Genomic DNA, 18,094 nt, shown 5'->3' on the forward strand with positions numbered 1-18,094 from the left:
AGTCATACAGCAGTTGTGGGGAATGTGTCTAAAAATAAAGGAGATCCCAACCAAGCTGGGAAATATGACATGCCTTCCCCTCTGTGCCTTTTCCCAATCAGAAATTATGCTGGGGAGAATTATTTCCCCCTTTTGGCTGCTCCATATGCACATAATAATGGAGAAGGGAAATAACTGCTCCCTGCACCCCATCCCAGCACTGTTTCAGGTTGAGAAAAATGTACTGTCTAGTTTGACTCTTAGTGGAAAAGAAAAGGGACCATTTCTTAAACAGTAGAAGATGAGAAAATAACCAATCCATAGAAGGTGCCAGTAGTACATTCCTGCCCAAAATGTTATTTATGGCAAAAGTAGACATTGTGAAAGATCACTACAGCTTCTTATTAATGTAGAGGATGATAATGAGATTTAGGAAAGTCAAAACAAAGCTTCAAAAAGAGCAGCATTTTACATAGACTTGGATCTATGCAATGGCAGCATTCATCTTGTTGGCTGGGCAGGCCAAATAAAAATGAAATACATTACATGCAATACATTACAGGCTGCTCTTCTATTACTGCCTATGGGGGACTTTTGTGGGGAGGCTGGATTGACTGTTTTTCAACCTAGTGTCACCAGAATTGCTAGGGAGTGAGTTTTGCCTGTCAACTAAACACCATCCACGTTTCAAGCTAATTGGACTAAGGATTTGAATTCTATGGGCCACTGAAGGTACCCCAAGGCTTTTGAATATCAGAGGGGAAAAGGAGGGGGTAAGAAAGAATAAGCTGGATCAGCAGCTCTACACTTATTGCTTATGAGAAATGAAGAGGCTGTTTTTCAAACTGTCGTGGGACAGAACCCACCCCCAACCCCCACCCCACTTAGCCCCCCTCCTCTCAAACCTACTTACCTGGCCCTTTAAAGATCCCTTTAAACTATCAACTGGCAGGCGGCAGGGGGGTTCCCCCCTGCCGCCTGCCAGCTAATAGTTTAAAGGGCCCTTTCCTGTCACATGCAAGGGGCAGGGCCCTTTAAACACCCCACAAACGGACCTTCCCAATGTCCAATACCCACCAAATTTGCAGGGGACATAGTCCTCACTGTCCTCTGAAGATCCTCCAAGTTTCAGAGAGATTACACCCCGGGAAAGGCATGATCCACAGGACTCCCCATTGGCCATCATTTTCTCTTCACAGTGGCAAAAATGGGACTCTCTGCTGGAAGTATTTTGAAGGGTTAAAGCCAGAAGGAAAGCCAGAAGGACTTCAGACAAAGTTCAGTCCCCCCTTGCCTCTGGTTGCCAAGGGGATTGATTGCAGCAGGTGCCAGACTGTCTGGCTTGCTGAACGGCCGCCGAAGGCAACTAACTAGGCTTTTAACAACCACCTCTTCAGTTAGGATGGGGCCTCACAAACAGCTTGTTTGAGAACAGCAGATTAGGCTGTTCGTGGGTTTTTTCTGTTCGTAATGCTGTTCATGCCCATGTCTATTCACTAGTAGCAGTCCAAGTCTCCAGCTGGCACATACCACCACATGGTGCCCTCAACCTTTTTTTTTTTGGTTTTTATTTAATTGTACATTAATAGTTACAATGTTGTATATATGTATATATTTAAATACATTGCCTTCAATATTTGAATGATTATTCCTCATACAAGTTATCCATCTGTGTTCCCATACCCTTATCCCTCCCCCCCTCCCTTAACTTCTCATCCTTCCTAGCCAGGGACAGAGGCCTAGAAGCTTCCACCGAACGTCCCGTTGTTGACCTTCCATAACCCATTTTAGATATAAATGCCACTTTTCCTTAATCTTTCCTGCCCTTAATTCCCATGGCTCATCCTGATTAATTATAGCTATAATGTCTGATCGAATATATTCAAATAAATAATTCTGCCAATTTAGTTCCGTCCACTTGCTTTTGTCTTTCCAACCAAATGCTATTACTACTTTTCCGGCTAGCACCATTGCTTTAAATAAATCCTGTTCTTCTTTCCTAATACCTTGATGGCCTAGAGTACTACCTAACATCAGTTCAACGTCTATCTTCGGTCTTATTACAAAAAGCTTATAAAGCTGCTCTGTTACCTTCTCCCAAAAGGCTTTAGCTTCTGTACACTCCCACCACATATGGGAGTACCATCCTTTCTCAATTCTACAATGCCAGCATTTTGAACTCCCATGCGGGGAATGCAACGTTTGTTGCATGATGGTAAAATTAAACAATTTAATAGACGGACCAATGGGCAATCAAAGAAACTTTACCACATGCAAGACCTCGAGTGTGGTATATGTAATTAGGTGTAGTTGTCAGCTGTACTATGTTGGTAGCACCCTGCGCCCCTTAAAAACAAGAATACAGGAACACATCTCCCGGGTCAGAAACAGAGTGGAGGAGGCTCCTCTGGTCAGCCATTACTGGGAGAAGCACGGAGACCTTAAAGATCTAAAAAGCCTTAGAGTCTCTGTACTAGAAGTCATCACGGACCCGTGTATTTCAGACTGCTCGAAGAGACTGTTACAGTTAGAGGCACAATGGATTTTTAAATTGAAGTCTCTTGCCCCTTTGGGACTTAACAACGAGCTAAATTTAGCTTGCTTTATAGGATAAGAAATTAGGCACAGAGACTTAGGCTGTTCTTCTGCTGCTAGATCCTATAGAATACTGTGAGATCGTGGGATATTGGAATACAGGGGGTTTCCCCTTTAACCATGAGAAGATGATCATGTAGGTGATTAGCAAACGATGTTAATAATGAGGCTATGGAATGGGAACTTCCATCAGGTGGTTAATTGGAATGTCCAGTCGGGTGCTATGGGAATCGGAGCGTCAAGGATTAGTGAGCGAGTAGAGTTTTAAATTGTATTTTTGCAAATAATAAATAGTGTAAATTTAAAATTGCTCTATATTATGGATGTAATTTCTTTCCAGTCTAGTGTAATATTGCCCAGGAAGAAGTTATAGAATGAAACGGGAATTGAGAATTGCATGCACAAGCCCGTCAGCAATATGCAATTTGGTTATGTGGTTCCATTCTCGGATTGTGGACTATTTTTCATTGCAATCTGTTCCTGACACGTCTTCAAGCACTCCGGTTCTTATATAGTGGACATTGCTCATTTGAGCTAAAAAACTGACAATATTGTGGATGACAGATTTTGTACACAGTATTTATTGCATGTATTTATTTATCAATTGATGTATTTATTGCACAATTTTGCACTTGGCACTTTGATAACATTAAATACTAAAAGTTGTTTATAATAGAGTATTGATTCCCCGGTTGTGTGTTAGCAAGTTGTACCTCTTTACCGGTGGAACTCCTTGGTTGTTTCAGCATTTTGAACGCAGTCTTGGGAACATGTTAGCCAATATAACCGGAGTTCTATACCACTTCATATAAAATTTCTAATAAAATTTTTATTAGTGAGTGGTAAAACAAAGAAAATTTTGCAAATTTAACACAAAGAATCCCATTTTACCCCTTGCTCTATCCTCCACCCTTTTCCTCCCCCCTCCCTATTGACTTCCAACAGCTTTCCAACCCCTAACCCTTCTTATTACTTAAATCTATTGCATTTATATTTCCCTACCAACTTTAATTCGTAATATCTCTTATTCTAAGCACATTCTTATTTTTTACATAACCTCTATCAAATCTACTATCAATATAGTATATCTCAAATCAATATAACGTACTAATATAATATAATATATAGCAAGGATCGCCCTATCTCTTACTTTAAACTTATTCTATTTCTTTTCTTTTAAGCATATACTCCGTCAAATACACTATCAATATAGTATATATCACAATAATATATTATATATATATTGTATGCTATGCCACCAATGTAGCATAGCACACATCACCACACAACACAACCACATATTATGTTATAATGTAGAGTCTGATCTACTAACCCATTATTTTATGTCATATATCATATATAGTATACCTCATTGAGATATCTGTTTACCCCTTCTCATTATCCCATATACTCAATATAAAATCCCCTTAAATATTATATTAGCTTAGATTATAATTACATTCCCCCTAAATGGTAAGATCCCTTCTCTCTTCTCCTTGCAACACTATTCTTTAAAAATTTTCAAACTGCCACCACTTCATATAAAATTTCAATTCCAACTCTCTAAATTTATGCACTTTTATCTTCTGTGTACCTTTTACAAGTCTATCAATCATTCTTTCCTCTAAACCAATTTCTATACTCCACTTCCCTTGAAGGAGGGTTCTTGTCCTATCATCATCAGACGTCATCCTCCTATATATCTTACCTACTAATCCCCTTTTTGTGTTTATCATCACCTTCAATAACTCCTCCATTGGTTCCCCCAACACCAAAGTCTTATTTTCAATTATCTTTTAAAGTCTATTATGTAAACTTATTAGCTTCAACCAATATTGCCTACCTATTTCATCATGTAATATTTGTAATGGCTTAAGCGACTGCCCACATAGTATATCTTGTAGTCTAGTGTACCCTTTCTGTTTAAGTAATCTCCACCATTTCTCATATTCCTCCTCCTCATCCAACGCCTCTATTGGTGCTTGTCTAGATACTCCCTTTAACCATTTCGGTTGCCATTTCCTCCAAATCATTAATGCTGTTTTCCTCGGTCCCGGGTCTAACATACTATATTTAAACTTTCCTCCTGTAGGATTCGGTTTCGTTTTCTCGGCCATGTCGGACGCTCCTCTCCGCAGGTCCGGGAGGAAGCGCCCGAGCACCCTGACCGGGCGGCTGATCTGCAAGGATTAGCCCCCAGACTCCCAGTGAGGGAGGCAGGGTCCGGGGCGCTGCGGGAAGAGCCCCCTGAAAATCAATGCGGGGGGTAAATTGCCCGTTTGTCCCTATGGAGGCTGGCAGACGTGCGCGGCGCCTCGAGTGCTACCGGGCTATGGAAAACGGCAAAGAGCAGAACTAGGCGGAAGCCTGCAAGTAAGCGAATCCCTTCTGTTATTACAAGCGCACGCGAAGGAGTGGTGGGATCTGAAGCTAAGAAGGCAAATTCTTCCCCCTCGCTGAGTTTCAGAATTCGGTTGGCGGTCCCCCCCCCCTAAAATGGCAGCGAAAAAACAGAGTCCCGCTTTGGGCAAGTCAATCTCGGCTGCCCTGCAGGGGAAAGGAGAGTCGCTCGAGGAATTGGTGAAGAGGTCGGTTATCGAAGCCATAAAACCCTTTGTTGACAAGCTGAATGAAACAGATCAAAGGGTGGGCTTAATTGAGAGCGAAGTGAAAACCATTAAGGAAGTAGCGGGGGGGGCAGAGAAGTCTGCTCGGGAAAGTGCGTCACTCGTGAGGGCTACGAATAAAGAGTTAAAGCTGGTGGAGAACCAGCTGATCGGGCTACAAGTGGAACGAACACAGACAATTTTGCGCCTCCAGAACGTGAAAGAGGAGGAAAATGAGGATTTATGGGGTCTGGTCTCGGAACTATTGGCGACACCCGCGATGGCAACTAAAGAAGAGGTTAAAAGCGCCATTTTGGAAGTCCGTCGGGCTTCTTCAAAATATGCAACGAAGCGTCAGCTGCCTCGCGAGATTATCATTGATCTTTCATCTAAAAGGATCCGAGACACTATCCTATACAACTCATATAATGCAGATCTGGACTTTTTGGGCAATAAAGTCAAGATACTGAAAGACGTCCCATTTTTAGTTCGGAAAAGAAGATTTAAGTATAAAAAGCTCGCAGCTCTTCTGAGGGAACGTGGAATAAAGTACAAATGGCTATTTCCGGAAGGTATCTGGTTCAGTTACAAAGATCAAGCTTGCAAGATTATATCAGAAGATCAACTAAGGGATTTTGAGGACAAAAATCCGGAATTTCAGCAAAACACTAAGCAAGAAGAAAAGGCGAAGTCTGAGGGGGGGGGAGGAAACGAGCACTGCGGCTGCAGTTGCTCAGAGAGAATTACGTCCAGGGCCCAGGAGGGGGAGGAAGACTTAATTTGAATTGTAATTTGTATTTCGCAAGGTCAACCACTCCATCAATATCATACAAAGCTTTAATTTTTTTTAATGGCAGTATGAAGGGAAAGCATTTTGTGTAGTGTAGTGTTGTTATATGTTGTTGGTTTTTTTTTCTTTCCTTCCCCTGTCCCCCTTCCTTACCTCTGTATCGTTAGTTAATGTAGTTAATAAAAAGAATAAAAAATCTTAAAAAAACATAATAATAATAAACTTTCCTGCTGTAAACACTCCAAATCTTCCAACCCCTTTATTTGCCTCATTCTCGATTCTAACCCATTTTTGTTCACTTCTCTCCCCTATTTCCATTAATGCTTTTATTTGAAATGCTTCATGATAATTCCCCAGTTCTGGGACACCCCAACCCATATCTGAGCTATGAGCATATATAAAATATCTAGAAACCCTACTTTTTTTACTGCCAAAAACCCATTCCTTTATTCTTGCATTCCAGCTGTTAATTTTTTGTCTATTTATTTCTAATGGTATCGTTTGGAACAAATATAATAGCTTTGGAGTCCAAAACATTTTCACTATGTTAATCCTAGCTGTTATACTTAATGTCCTTTTACCCCACCTCCTCATTTCTTTCAAAATTGTATTCCACGTCTGATTATAATTCCTCTCTACCATCTTATTAACATTTTTAACTATATCTATCCCTAGATATCTGAATTTCTTAACCCCTAAACCTATTCCTGTCCATTTATGTATCTCTTCCCTTTCCTCCATTCTTACATTGATGTACATTATCTCTGATTTTGCCATATTAACTTTTAATCCTGAGTTTAACTCAAAGTCTTCTAATATAATTTTTGTCTCTTTAACTCCTTCTTTCGGATTAGATATAACTATGATCAAATCATCTGCAAATAGATTTAATTTCTTCCTTGCCTATTTGGCATCCCTCTATCCTCCCAGAATTCCTAATACGCTGAGCTAATTGTTCTATAGCCATTATAAAGAGGAACGGGGAGAGCGGGCATCCCTGCCTAACTCCCCTCTGAATTGAAAATTGTGAAGTATGTTCCCCGTTTAGTCTGACTACCGCTATGCCTTCTCTATATATCTCCTGGAATACTTGTATAAGTGATTGACTAATTCCATATTTAGCCATAACTGACCATAAAAATTGATATGATAGTGTGTCAAAGGCTTTGTAAACATCTAATTTTAATAATGCCAATTTCCTGCATTTATTATGACTCAAGACGTTGATCAAGTTTCTTACCGGGTGTGCAATATTTCTACCCTCCATAAACCCATATTGATCTTCTTTTATCACTTCCCTAATAGTATCCTTGAGTCTATTTGCCATTATTTTGGCAAAGAGTTTATAATCCTGGTTCAGCAGGCTAATCGGTCTATACGAACCAACTTCTTGGGGGTCTCTCTTAGGTTTCAAAATCACTATTATTTCTACTTTTCTCCAGGTATCGGGGGCCTTTCCTCCTTGTAGTATATTATTAAATACCTTTTGTAATTCTGGGATCAATACCTCTTTCATTTCCCTATAAAATTCCGCCGAGAAGCTGTCCAGCCCTGGGGATCTACCTGTCTTTAAGCTACCAATCGCCTGCTCTATCTCTTGCCGCGTTATATCCTCCTCAAACCTCCTTCGTTCGGTTTCCGTTTACACTGACCCTGTCTCTTCCTCAAATTCCCTCACCTCTTTCCCCTCATATAGACTTTTATAGAATTTCTCAAACGCTCCTTTTATCTCTTCTGAATTCTGTGTCACCTTTTTATTTATCTTAATACTCCTCACCCTTTGCCTCTCTTTTCCCCTTTTCAAATAATTCGCTAATCTTTTAGCTGAATTGAGTGTATTCCTCTGGTAGTCATTTTTTACCATAACCTGCCTTTTCCATAACGCCATGGAGTCAAGGACATCCAGTTTTTTCCGCAATTCCCTAATTAGTTTATGTCTATTGGGACAAAATTTCTGTCTTTGATCTTCTTGCAGCTTACTTAATTCCTGTAATTCCCCTTCCCTTTCAGCGTGCCATTTTCTCTTTATCTCGTTTTCTTTCATGATACATTGCCCTCTAATAACCGCCTTAGCCGCATCCCATAATGTTTTTGTCTCCACCGTTCCCTTATTTTCTTTAAAGTATAACTTTATTCGATCTGTAATATATCGCTTGTCCTCCTCCCTAGCCATAACCATGTTATTATACCTCCATGGTCTCCTAATTTGTTTGTGCATTAGTATTATTTCTATGCTTACCGGAGCATGGTCTGAAATCCATGTTGGATGGGTGATTACTCTTTTAACCTCCCAGGTGCTTGTCTTATTTATAAATACATAATCCAAACACGAGGTGGTTTTATGTCTACTTGAAAAATATGTAGGTTTAGGCACTAGATTAAGAACTTTATGTACTTCAATCAAGTCCCATTGTTTCCAATTAATTATGTTATCCTTATTAAAATCCTTGTTAAAATCTCCCGCCAATATCACCTCTCCTTCAGAAAAGCTACGTACTTTTTTTAATACCTTTAATAAAAAAGTTTTCTGTCCCGTATTTGGAGCATATATATTTATCAAGGTTGTTAATCTATTTTCAACCAGACACTTAACCATTACAAATCTCCCTTCAACATCTCTTATCACTTCTATTACTCTTATATCCTTCCTTTTATGGGCCAAAATTGCCACACCCCTTGCTTTTGCAGATCTATGCGCCTCTGCCAAAATCCCCCAATTAGGGTCTCTGAATAAAGGTCTTTTGTCTTTCTTTGCTTTATGTGTTTCCTGGAGCCATGCTATGTCTATATTCTGTTGTTTAAGAAATCTAGCAGTTTTATACCTTTTTAAATCCAAACCCAGGCTGTTGACGTTCAGTGTCAGCATCTGTAACGTTTTATCCATATTCAAACTCAAATTTCCCTTCCCTTCGTTCCCCTGGCCAGATATTTAATTTAATATTCCCTTTAATATACCCAACTCCCTTCCTCTTCCCCATCCCTCCCCATCCCCTTCCCTTGTGTAGAGCCCCAGACTGGGGATGAACGCCCATCCCTTCTCTACACCTCTGGGCAAGCGCACTCTCCACTCCCCGAATTATTAATAACCATTGGTACTATTATAGTTCCGTTGTATATTCCCCTTGATATATCTTAATCTCGAGATGGTCTTGGCCTCTTAATGTAGTAATTAGGTGGTCCTTCTTTGAAATCCGGTTACTGTAGCTGAGGTTAATGCATTTCCTCCATCGAAGTTGACTCGGTATTCCTCACATTTACTCCCAAAGCTTCTAATAAGTCTCGTGCCTCTTCAGGATTCCTCGCACAAAGCCTTCTCCCTTCTTGGTATATAACCAAGGTTGCTGGATACACCCAGCTGAATTTAATCTCACTTTGGTTGAGTTTCTGAGCAAAAGATTTCATTTGAGTCCTTTGATACAGCATTTCTTTACAAAAGTCCTCCTTCACATAAATCCTTCTGCCTCTGAATGTCAGCTCTTTATTTTTTTAAAATGTTTTGAATATCCTCTGCTGCAGCTTCTCCCTTGCAAGCTTCATTATCACCAGGCGCGGCTCCCCCCCTTCTTCTTGTTTGGAGTCTGTGAGTGCATTCAATCTCTTCTTCTATTTTCAGCTCCTGTTGTAACATCCAATCCACCAAAGCCCGCTCCAAGTCGCATGCTTTGACTTCTTCCGAAATACCAAAATAAATAATATTCCACTTCCTATTGCGGTCCGATAAGTCTATATACTGTTTTTTCAATGAGTCAATTTCCACTTTATTCTGTTGTGCAAGAGCCTTAGCTTCCGATGCAGTGCCTGCGACTGATTTGACCTCTAAGCCCAAATTCCTCATTTCTGTTGTTAGCTCAGTCAAGGAAGTTTATATCTTTGAGTGGGAGTCAGACATCGAAGCTTGAAATTGCGCCAATTATTCCGATAACCCTTTCACAGTAACTGCCATGTTATCTCTATCTCAGTTCATCCTCCTTCCCTTTTGAACTAAACAAATTGTTATCTTCTCACTTCTCACCTATTCATCCACCAAGCTGCTTCTTGTTATGCCGGTCATCTCGTAAATCAGTTTCAGCAACTTCAATTAGCCGTTCACATTCTTTTAAAGCTGTTAATTTTTATATCCTTGGGAGAGTGGAGACAAGGTGTCCAACCGCTAGCACGTGCGCATTGCCCTCCACATGGTGCCCTCAAGGAACTTTTGTTCCTTTTCTCTTGCACTCACTGCCACCAAATGGCCTTTATGGGAATTGCCTATGAAGAGAGCCAAGAGACTCCCATGGGCAGGTTTGCCACTCTGAGCCCTGGCTTGTGCCCAGTCTCCTGCTATCCAGCATGTGATTACTCCAGGGACTGTTTACTGCACCTGTACACCATTGGGGACTACCCTCTTCCCATGGCAACTTTTGTAGATAGTGTGGTTGAGCAGTGGGAGTCTGTGGTATAGAGAACAGCTACCAGCATTTAAGAATTTTTTTAAAGTGTTTATTAAAGAAAAGAAAAAAAATTACATTCACCCTTTAAGCATCACAACAAAGCAAGCAAGGGAATTCACAAAGAAATTGATAAAAATGCAAATCCTTTGTCCCTGTCTGTGTACATACCTAAATTAGATCTTATGTTTAGACAGGCTTTCTATCATGGAAAGTCTCAGCTTATAGAGATAGCCCCATACCTTTCATGGTTCAGGCCTCCAGCCTCCACATCATCAATGGCTGGCCCCTGCAAGGGGCCAGACCTCAGCTCCTTCAGCTTTCACCTCAAATTAGCCAAAGAGACCCCTCTTTCCTGTGCCATGAGGTTTTATTCTTTCCCTTTGCCAACTCCCTAGGCAGGTCAAAGGTGCAGTCAGAGAGGCTTATCCTGGAGATTCCAGGAATAAACCTTTCTGGCTTTTTAGTCCTCCAGATCTCCCCTCCCCCCCAATACCTGGAAGAGAAAATTTCTAGCAGAAAGCCTTCTGGCCACTTCTGTATGACTAAAGCCCAATGCTGGGTGCCGCTTAAAAAGCGTCTAGCTTTCCCTCCCCCCTCTCACTTGTTCTCAGCTACGAGACCCTTTTTAAACTGGGGTGAAGATTTTGACTCAGTCCAAACTAGGGTTGCCAGTCCCTTGCTGGGGGTGGGAGATCCCCACTTCCACCCTCCAACCCCTGCCCCCGCTTACCTGGCCAGTGGGGGGAAAGTCAGGGGAACTCTCCTGGGCAGCACAGCACATACCCACACTCCACATTGGGCTGATTTGGGCCCCAAACAGGCTGTGAAACATGAGAGCACTCCAGAGCCCATCATGCCCCTCCAGCAGTGAACCTGTGCTCCACAGCAGGCCAATTTTGGCACCAAATGGGCCTGATTCAGCCAGCTATGGAGCATGGGAGTACTGTCAGGAGGGCCCTGGATCATTCCTGCACTTCATAGTGTGCCAATTTAGACCCCAAATGGGCCCAGTTCAACCACCAAATGGGCTGCTATTGGCCTGCTAGTGGAGCACAGGAACACTCCCAGGTGCAGCACAAGCCCCTGTGTGTTGACATCACTTCCAGAAGTGACATCACCAGATGGTCCTGGGAGCGCATGCACACAAGACCTCCTGTCAGAATGTCAGTTCTCAAGCCACAGCTATGCCATGTTCTCCTGTTATAATCTGTAGTTATTTAGTTCTCTCCCTCCAGGCCCAGGTGCTCCCCAGGCTGCCTATATCCATGGGAACAAAGAACTCTTATCAGCCCAGCCGACGTTGATGTCCTCGCCTTCCCAGGCCTTCTAGACAGGACTAAGGGGGGAGGCTGGGAAGGGGTGTTTGAAGTGTTGTTACTTTCATTTTGTGTCATTCTCAACAAAGCTTAGGTTCAGCCAAGGGCCTCAAGTCCTTGGATCATGGACCCCTGTATCCTGAGCATAATCTTCCAATAAACCTTTTGAAACCAAGAGACCTCATGCTTCTTGCAGAAGGGGGGAGACAAACTCTAGATAACTGGGATTCCATAGTCTGACATTTTGTTGAGAATCCTCTTTCAACTCCCCCGACCCCTCACCTGGGAAGGATGGATACCAGAGCAAATCCAACAGACCCGTCTGGTCCTGGACGAGAGGGTGCGGGACCAGCTACTTTCCCTGATGGTGGTACCAATCAGGACAGAGCACTCAGAAAGTGGGCCCGGCTGAAAATCAGCATGGGAAGAGGAATCCCCCTGCGAATATCGCTGCCTAAGTCCTGGCAGTGGGATCCGAGGCCCCGGGACACTCAAGAACGACTTGCTGGCAGCACTTTCTCCCACTCCACGCTTAAAGGCCAAGAGGGCCAGAAAGCCCTCCAAGTCGACCCCCAGCCCCAGGACTACTGGGGTGAGGAGGGCCCCCCAGACTGGGAGGCACTGCGCTCGAAGCTGGGCTGGGGCAGTGAGGAAGCTGAACCAGCAGGAGCTACCGGAAGAGAGCCAGCAGCCCCTGACAGAGAGGGGCATCGGGACGGTGCAAACCAGCGAGCCCAAGTAATGCAGTATGGAATACTTGCAGTGACTGGAATTGCAAAGAGTTGGGTGGCCAGCGCGACAGAGATGTCGGGCCCTTTGGGGGCAACTGCGATGTTTGGTCCCCAAGCCCAGTTGCAGGGAGCCCAAGCCACGGAGGAAGCAGTGGAGAGAGCCGACCACCAGCAGAGAGCTTGGGAGGAGAGCTTGCTCCAGCAGCCCGGAGAGGAAGAGACGAGCCAGACCTCAACGTAGAGGAGAACCGCTGCCAAGCCTTAGAAGCACAAATGGAGGCGATGCAAGCAGACTTAGCACAAGCTACCTATTTGATTGCGTTGCTAGTCCAAGGGGAGGAAGGTGCGGGATGCACCGGTGCTCATGCCACAGCGGGACTACACCAGTTGCTTGAGCTAGCAGTGGCCCGGGGCAACGCAAGACCAGCTGCCCCGCCTGCGCAAGGCCCACCACTCCTGTTGCCACTGCCACCAGGAGGAGTCGAACCCGCCGCAAATGGTGCACAAGGAGGGGTAGCACCCAGGGGAAAAGCAGCAGGAGTCCCTCCAGCAGGGGGCCCCCGGGCTCCTACCGGCAGAGGAGCGGCCCCTACAGGACCAGGGCCTGCCATTCCAGTGGCAGCAGTACCTCAACCTCGAGGGCCGGCGCCACCGTTGCAACCAGGACCAGGGAGACTCCCTGTTCCACCTCCACCTCAGCCGCGTCCGGTCACTCCAGGAGCGCTACCAAGACCTGCACCGGTTCAGCCGCATCCCCAAGGTATACCTCCTGTGCCGCAACAACCACCTGCCCAACCGGCTGACTTGGGAGGAGCCGGTGAGGGCGAACTACCGATGGGATGGATAAAGCTGGAAGCTACCTTCGATGGGGACCTACGCAAATTGGGGTTCTTTGTCGTACAAGCCCTACAATTCTTCAATCAATGGGGTTACCTATTCCCCAATGAAGAAAGCCAAGTGATGCACCTTGAGGCCCGCCTGGAAGGCATCGCAGCTGAGTGGTATGTAACCCTCTACTATACGGGGGGCCCAGAGCTGGGAAGTCTGCAAGCCTTTATTGCCGCGCTCAGAGCCCAATATGAAGACCCTCTAGAAGGGGAATGGGCCCGCACGGAACTACAAACCTTGCGGCAAGGGTCCCAGTCAGTGAGAGATTATGCAGCCAAGTTCCGTCAGCTGGCAGCCAAGTGCCCACATCAAGAGGAAGGAACCAAAATTGTACTATTTCGGAACAGGATGAACCCTAGGTTACTGGACAGGGCGCTAATGCAAGATGATCTACCAACGCTTCTGGGGTGGATACAACTGGCTTGCAAAGTGGAGAATCGCACCCAAGTTCTTCGAATGGTGGAGCAACAACAAGCCACGGGGACCCAAAGAGCCCCGCCAAGTCAGTGGGGAGGACGGGGTGCTCCCGCTGTGAGAGGAGCCCGTGAGACAAGATGGAGACAAGGACTATGCCTCCAATGTGCAGACAGCTGGCATTTTGCAGCCCAATGCCCTCTTCAGAGGCAAGCGTTGGTGCCCCCGGCGCGTCCCACTCCAGCCCCACGATCCAGCAGAGGCCGGGGTTTACCTAAGAAGGGGCTCTCAGAAACCAGCTTGGAGGCAGAAGAAGTGTGTATGGAGTTTGAAGATCAGATCTCGGAGGCCGATGAGCTCAGCCCACCATCGGGAAACGAGGTGGATCTGTCGTGAAGAGGCCCGAACGGCAAATCGAGGAGAAGACCACCCGGGAGGAGGTGAGAGAAAGAGGGGCCATATTATTTGTTCCCGTTATGCTAGTAAATCCTAAGAGGGGGACCCACATTCGAGTCCAAGCCTTAATTGACTCCGGATGTTCCCAGGATATTATAGCACCAGCGTTAGTAAACGGACTGGGTCTAGAAACGCATGAACTGAAAGTCCCAATTGTCTTTGAACAAATGGACGGATCTAATATGAACCCAGCGGTTCTAGAAACAGAACAAGTGCCCACAGGCATGGGCAAACATTGGGAAGTGCGTCCATTTCTTGTAAGCCAAGCAGCCAAATACCCACTCATCCTAGGCAGTAGGTGGTTGTGGGATCACAATCCCTACATCAACTGGGCCAAAGGAATGATAGTATTTGATCCAGAATATTGCCAAAAACACCGTTGGAAAGCAGAATGGGGTGCGGTAGCCCCCACGAATTCAGAGGTCGCTCTGTTAACCGCTAAAGAACTAAGTTTAATCCCTCCAGAGTATCAAGACCTGGCTCAAGCCTTTAGTGAGGAGGAGGCGGATAGCCTGCCGCCGCACCGGAACTTGGACTGTGCTATCGAATTAATCCCAGGAGAGAAGCTCCCCAAAGGAAAGTTATATTCCATGAGACCGGCAGAAAGACAAGAACTCAGAAAATTCATAGACAAGAATCTGGAGAGAGGATTCATTCGTCCGGCTAGCTCCCCACATGCAGCTCCTGTGTTGTTCGTGAAGAAAAAGGATGGGGGGCTCCGACTGTGTACAGACTTTCAAGGCATCAATGCTGTGTCTATGACCAACGCCTATCCGATCCTGTTGATCCGTGACCTGCTAAGTGAAGTGGCTCAGGGTAAGATCTTCTCAAAATTGGATCTCAAAGATGCATATTTTCATGTTAGAATAAGGGAGGGGGGTGAATGGAAAACCACGTTCAATACCTCCTTAGGCCAATATGAATATTTGGTCATGCTATTTGGCTTATCTGGGGCCCTTTCGGTTTACATATCAATGATAAATGAGGTCCTACATGAATTTTTGTACAAAGGAGTTGTTGTATTGTCGAAGGCTTTCACAGCTGGAGAACTATGGTTGTTGTGGGTTTTCCGGGCTGTATTGCCGTGGTCTTGGCATTGTAGTTCCTGGTGTTTTGCCAGCAGCTGTGGCTGGCATCTTCAGAGGTGTAGCACCAAAAGACAGAGATCTCTCAGTGTCACATGTCACATGTCACATGTCACATGTTACAGTGTCACATGTCACAGTGTCACATGTCACAGTGTCACATGTGACACTGAGAGATCTCTGTCTTTTGGTGCTACACCTCTGAAGATGCCAGCCACAGCTGCTGGCGAAACGCCAGGAACTACAATGCCAAGACCACGGCAATACAGCCCGGAAAACCCACAACAACCAAAGGAGTTGTTGTTTACCTTGATGACGTGCTTATTTATTCAGGAAAAAAAAAAGCACATGTAAAATTAGTCCGGAAAGTCCTTGCCACCCTGATGTGCTACAAGCTCCCAATCAAGCTGTCCAAATGTGAATTTCACAAAAAAGAATTGGACTATTTAGGCTACTGCATATCAGGACAAGGACTAAAACTGGACCCAGAAAAGGTCAAAGCAGTGCAAGAGTGGCAAGCGCCCACCACACGCAAACAATTACAATCGTTCATGGGCTTTGCTAATTTTTACAGACAGTTCATTGAAGGCTTTGCCCAGATAGCTCTCCCCCTTACGGAATTACTCAAGACAAAAGGGAGGGGGGAGCAAACAGCCAAACCCACAGCCCGACTCCTTTGGATCCCAAGCTGTCAACTAGCGTTCTAAACGCTGAAGGATTGGTTTACTACCAAGCCAGTTCTACAACACCCCGATGAGAAGAAAGTATTCATAGTACAAGTGGTTGCCAGTGACTCTGCCATTGGAGCCGTCCTCATGCAAAAAGGGGAAAGTGGTCAGGTATGGCCCTGTGCATATTTGTCCAGAAAATTTACAGAAGCAGAAAGGAATTGGAGTGTGTGGGAAAAAGAAGCGTTTGCGGTTAAAATTGCCCTTGATTCTTGGCGCCATTGGTTTGAGGGGGCACGACATCCCTTTCAGGTCTGGACTGATCACAAAAACGTAGAAGTGCTCAGAATGCCCCGACACCTTAATGCTAAGCAACTCCGCTGGGCGGAATTCTTTTCTAAGTTTGATTTCACTCTGAATTTCTTTCGCACATGCCCCAACACCAGAGCAAGAAGGAGGAGACTATTGACACAGTATTTTCCCCCACTCAATTAGGGGGAATGGTTACTACTCTTAGCCAGGCAACCAAACAGTCCGACGACCAAAAGGGGTGGAGAGCTAAAGTGAAAAGCGAAGTGGAAAAGGAGGGGGAACAAGCGCCCACAGAAAAAATGACACAAACGGCGGCTGGAGAATGGTTTAAGGGAAATCGGCTGTATATCCCTGCTAGTTTGAGAAGGCTGGTGCTACAACAATGTCATGATGCTCAGACCGCCGGCCACTTCGGATACCTAAAAACCTTACATTTAATACAAGGACAATTTTGGTGGCCCAGTATCCGAAGGGATGTGTCTCAATATGTAGCTTCCTGCCCTACGTGTTTCATGGCGAAACCCAGAAGGGGGAAGCCCCCGGGACTACTACAACCCTTAGAGACCCCCAACAGACCCTGCGAAGTGATTTCTATGGACTTTATTACTGATCTTCCCCCATCCAAGGGTTGCACCTGTATTCTAGTCGTGGTGGATCTGTTCTCCAAACAAGCCCACTTCATCCCATGCTCCAATATTCCGTCAGCAAAAAAGTTGGCCAGTCTATTCATGAAACATATTATAAGACTGCATTCTTTTCCTTCCAAGGTAATATCGGATCGTGGAGTTCAATTTGTTGCCAACTTCTGGCGGGAGCTTTTACAAGTGGCTGGCATCGAACAAGGAATAAGCTCCGCCCACCATCCCCAGAGCAATGGGCAGTCCGAAAGAACTAATCAAGTACTAGAGCAGTTCCTTCGATGCTATATTAATTTTCAGCAAGATAATTGGACCCAGCTCTTGCATCTTGCTAAGTACGCGTATAACAACGCAGTACACAGCTCAACAGGAGAAAATCCCTTTAAAATCGTCCATGGCTACGACAGAGTAGCATTCGCCTTCGAAGGACAACCTCCTAGCAACCGCTCAGGAGACTTGAGCAAATGGTGGACCTCGCTGGCAAAACAATGGGCAGAAATCCAAAAAACTTTGATCAAAGCCAAAGCTGACTACAAAAAGTATGCAGATCGCCATCATATGGCACAATGGAAATTATACCCAGGAGATAAGGTGTATGTCTCCACACAAAAATCAGAACAGAACAACCTAGTAAAAAGTTGGGCCTGAAATACTTGGGACCCTTCCCAATAAAGAAAGTGATCAATGATGTGACTGTAAAACTAGATTTACCAAAAAATCTATGCCAGGTCCACCCAACTTTCCACATCAGCCTACTCAAGAAAGCACCACCTCCTGATGAATGGCATCCCAGCAAATTGGTGCCACACCCAACCATGATAGACAACCAAGTCCACTATGAAGTTGAGGAAATCTTGGATTCCAAACACAGATACAATAAGCTCTTTTACCTAATTAGGTGGAAAGACTTTGAGGAGGGGTATCGTGAATGGGTGGAAGCTTCTCATGTAAATGCTCCTAGACTGGTTGCTAAGTTCCATAAAAAGTACCCAGAAAAACAGGGGCAGAAGAGTGAGGGGAGGGGTCTTAAGGGAGGCAGAATGTCAGAATGTCAGTTCTCAAGCCACAGCTATGCCATGTTCTCCTGTTATAATCTGTAGTTATTTAGTTCTCTCCCTCCAGGTCCAGGTGCTGCCCAGGCCGCCTATATCCATGGGAACGAAGAACTCTTATCAGCCCGGCCGAC

The sequence above is a fragment of the Eublepharis macularius genome, chromosome 5, assembly GCF_028583425.1.
Source record: "Eublepharis macularius isolate TG4126 chromosome 5, MPM_Emac_v1.0, whole genome shotgun sequence".
Taxonomy (NCBI): domain Eukaryota; kingdom Metazoa; phylum Chordata; class Lepidosauria; order Squamata; family Eublepharidae; genus Eublepharis; species Eublepharis macularius.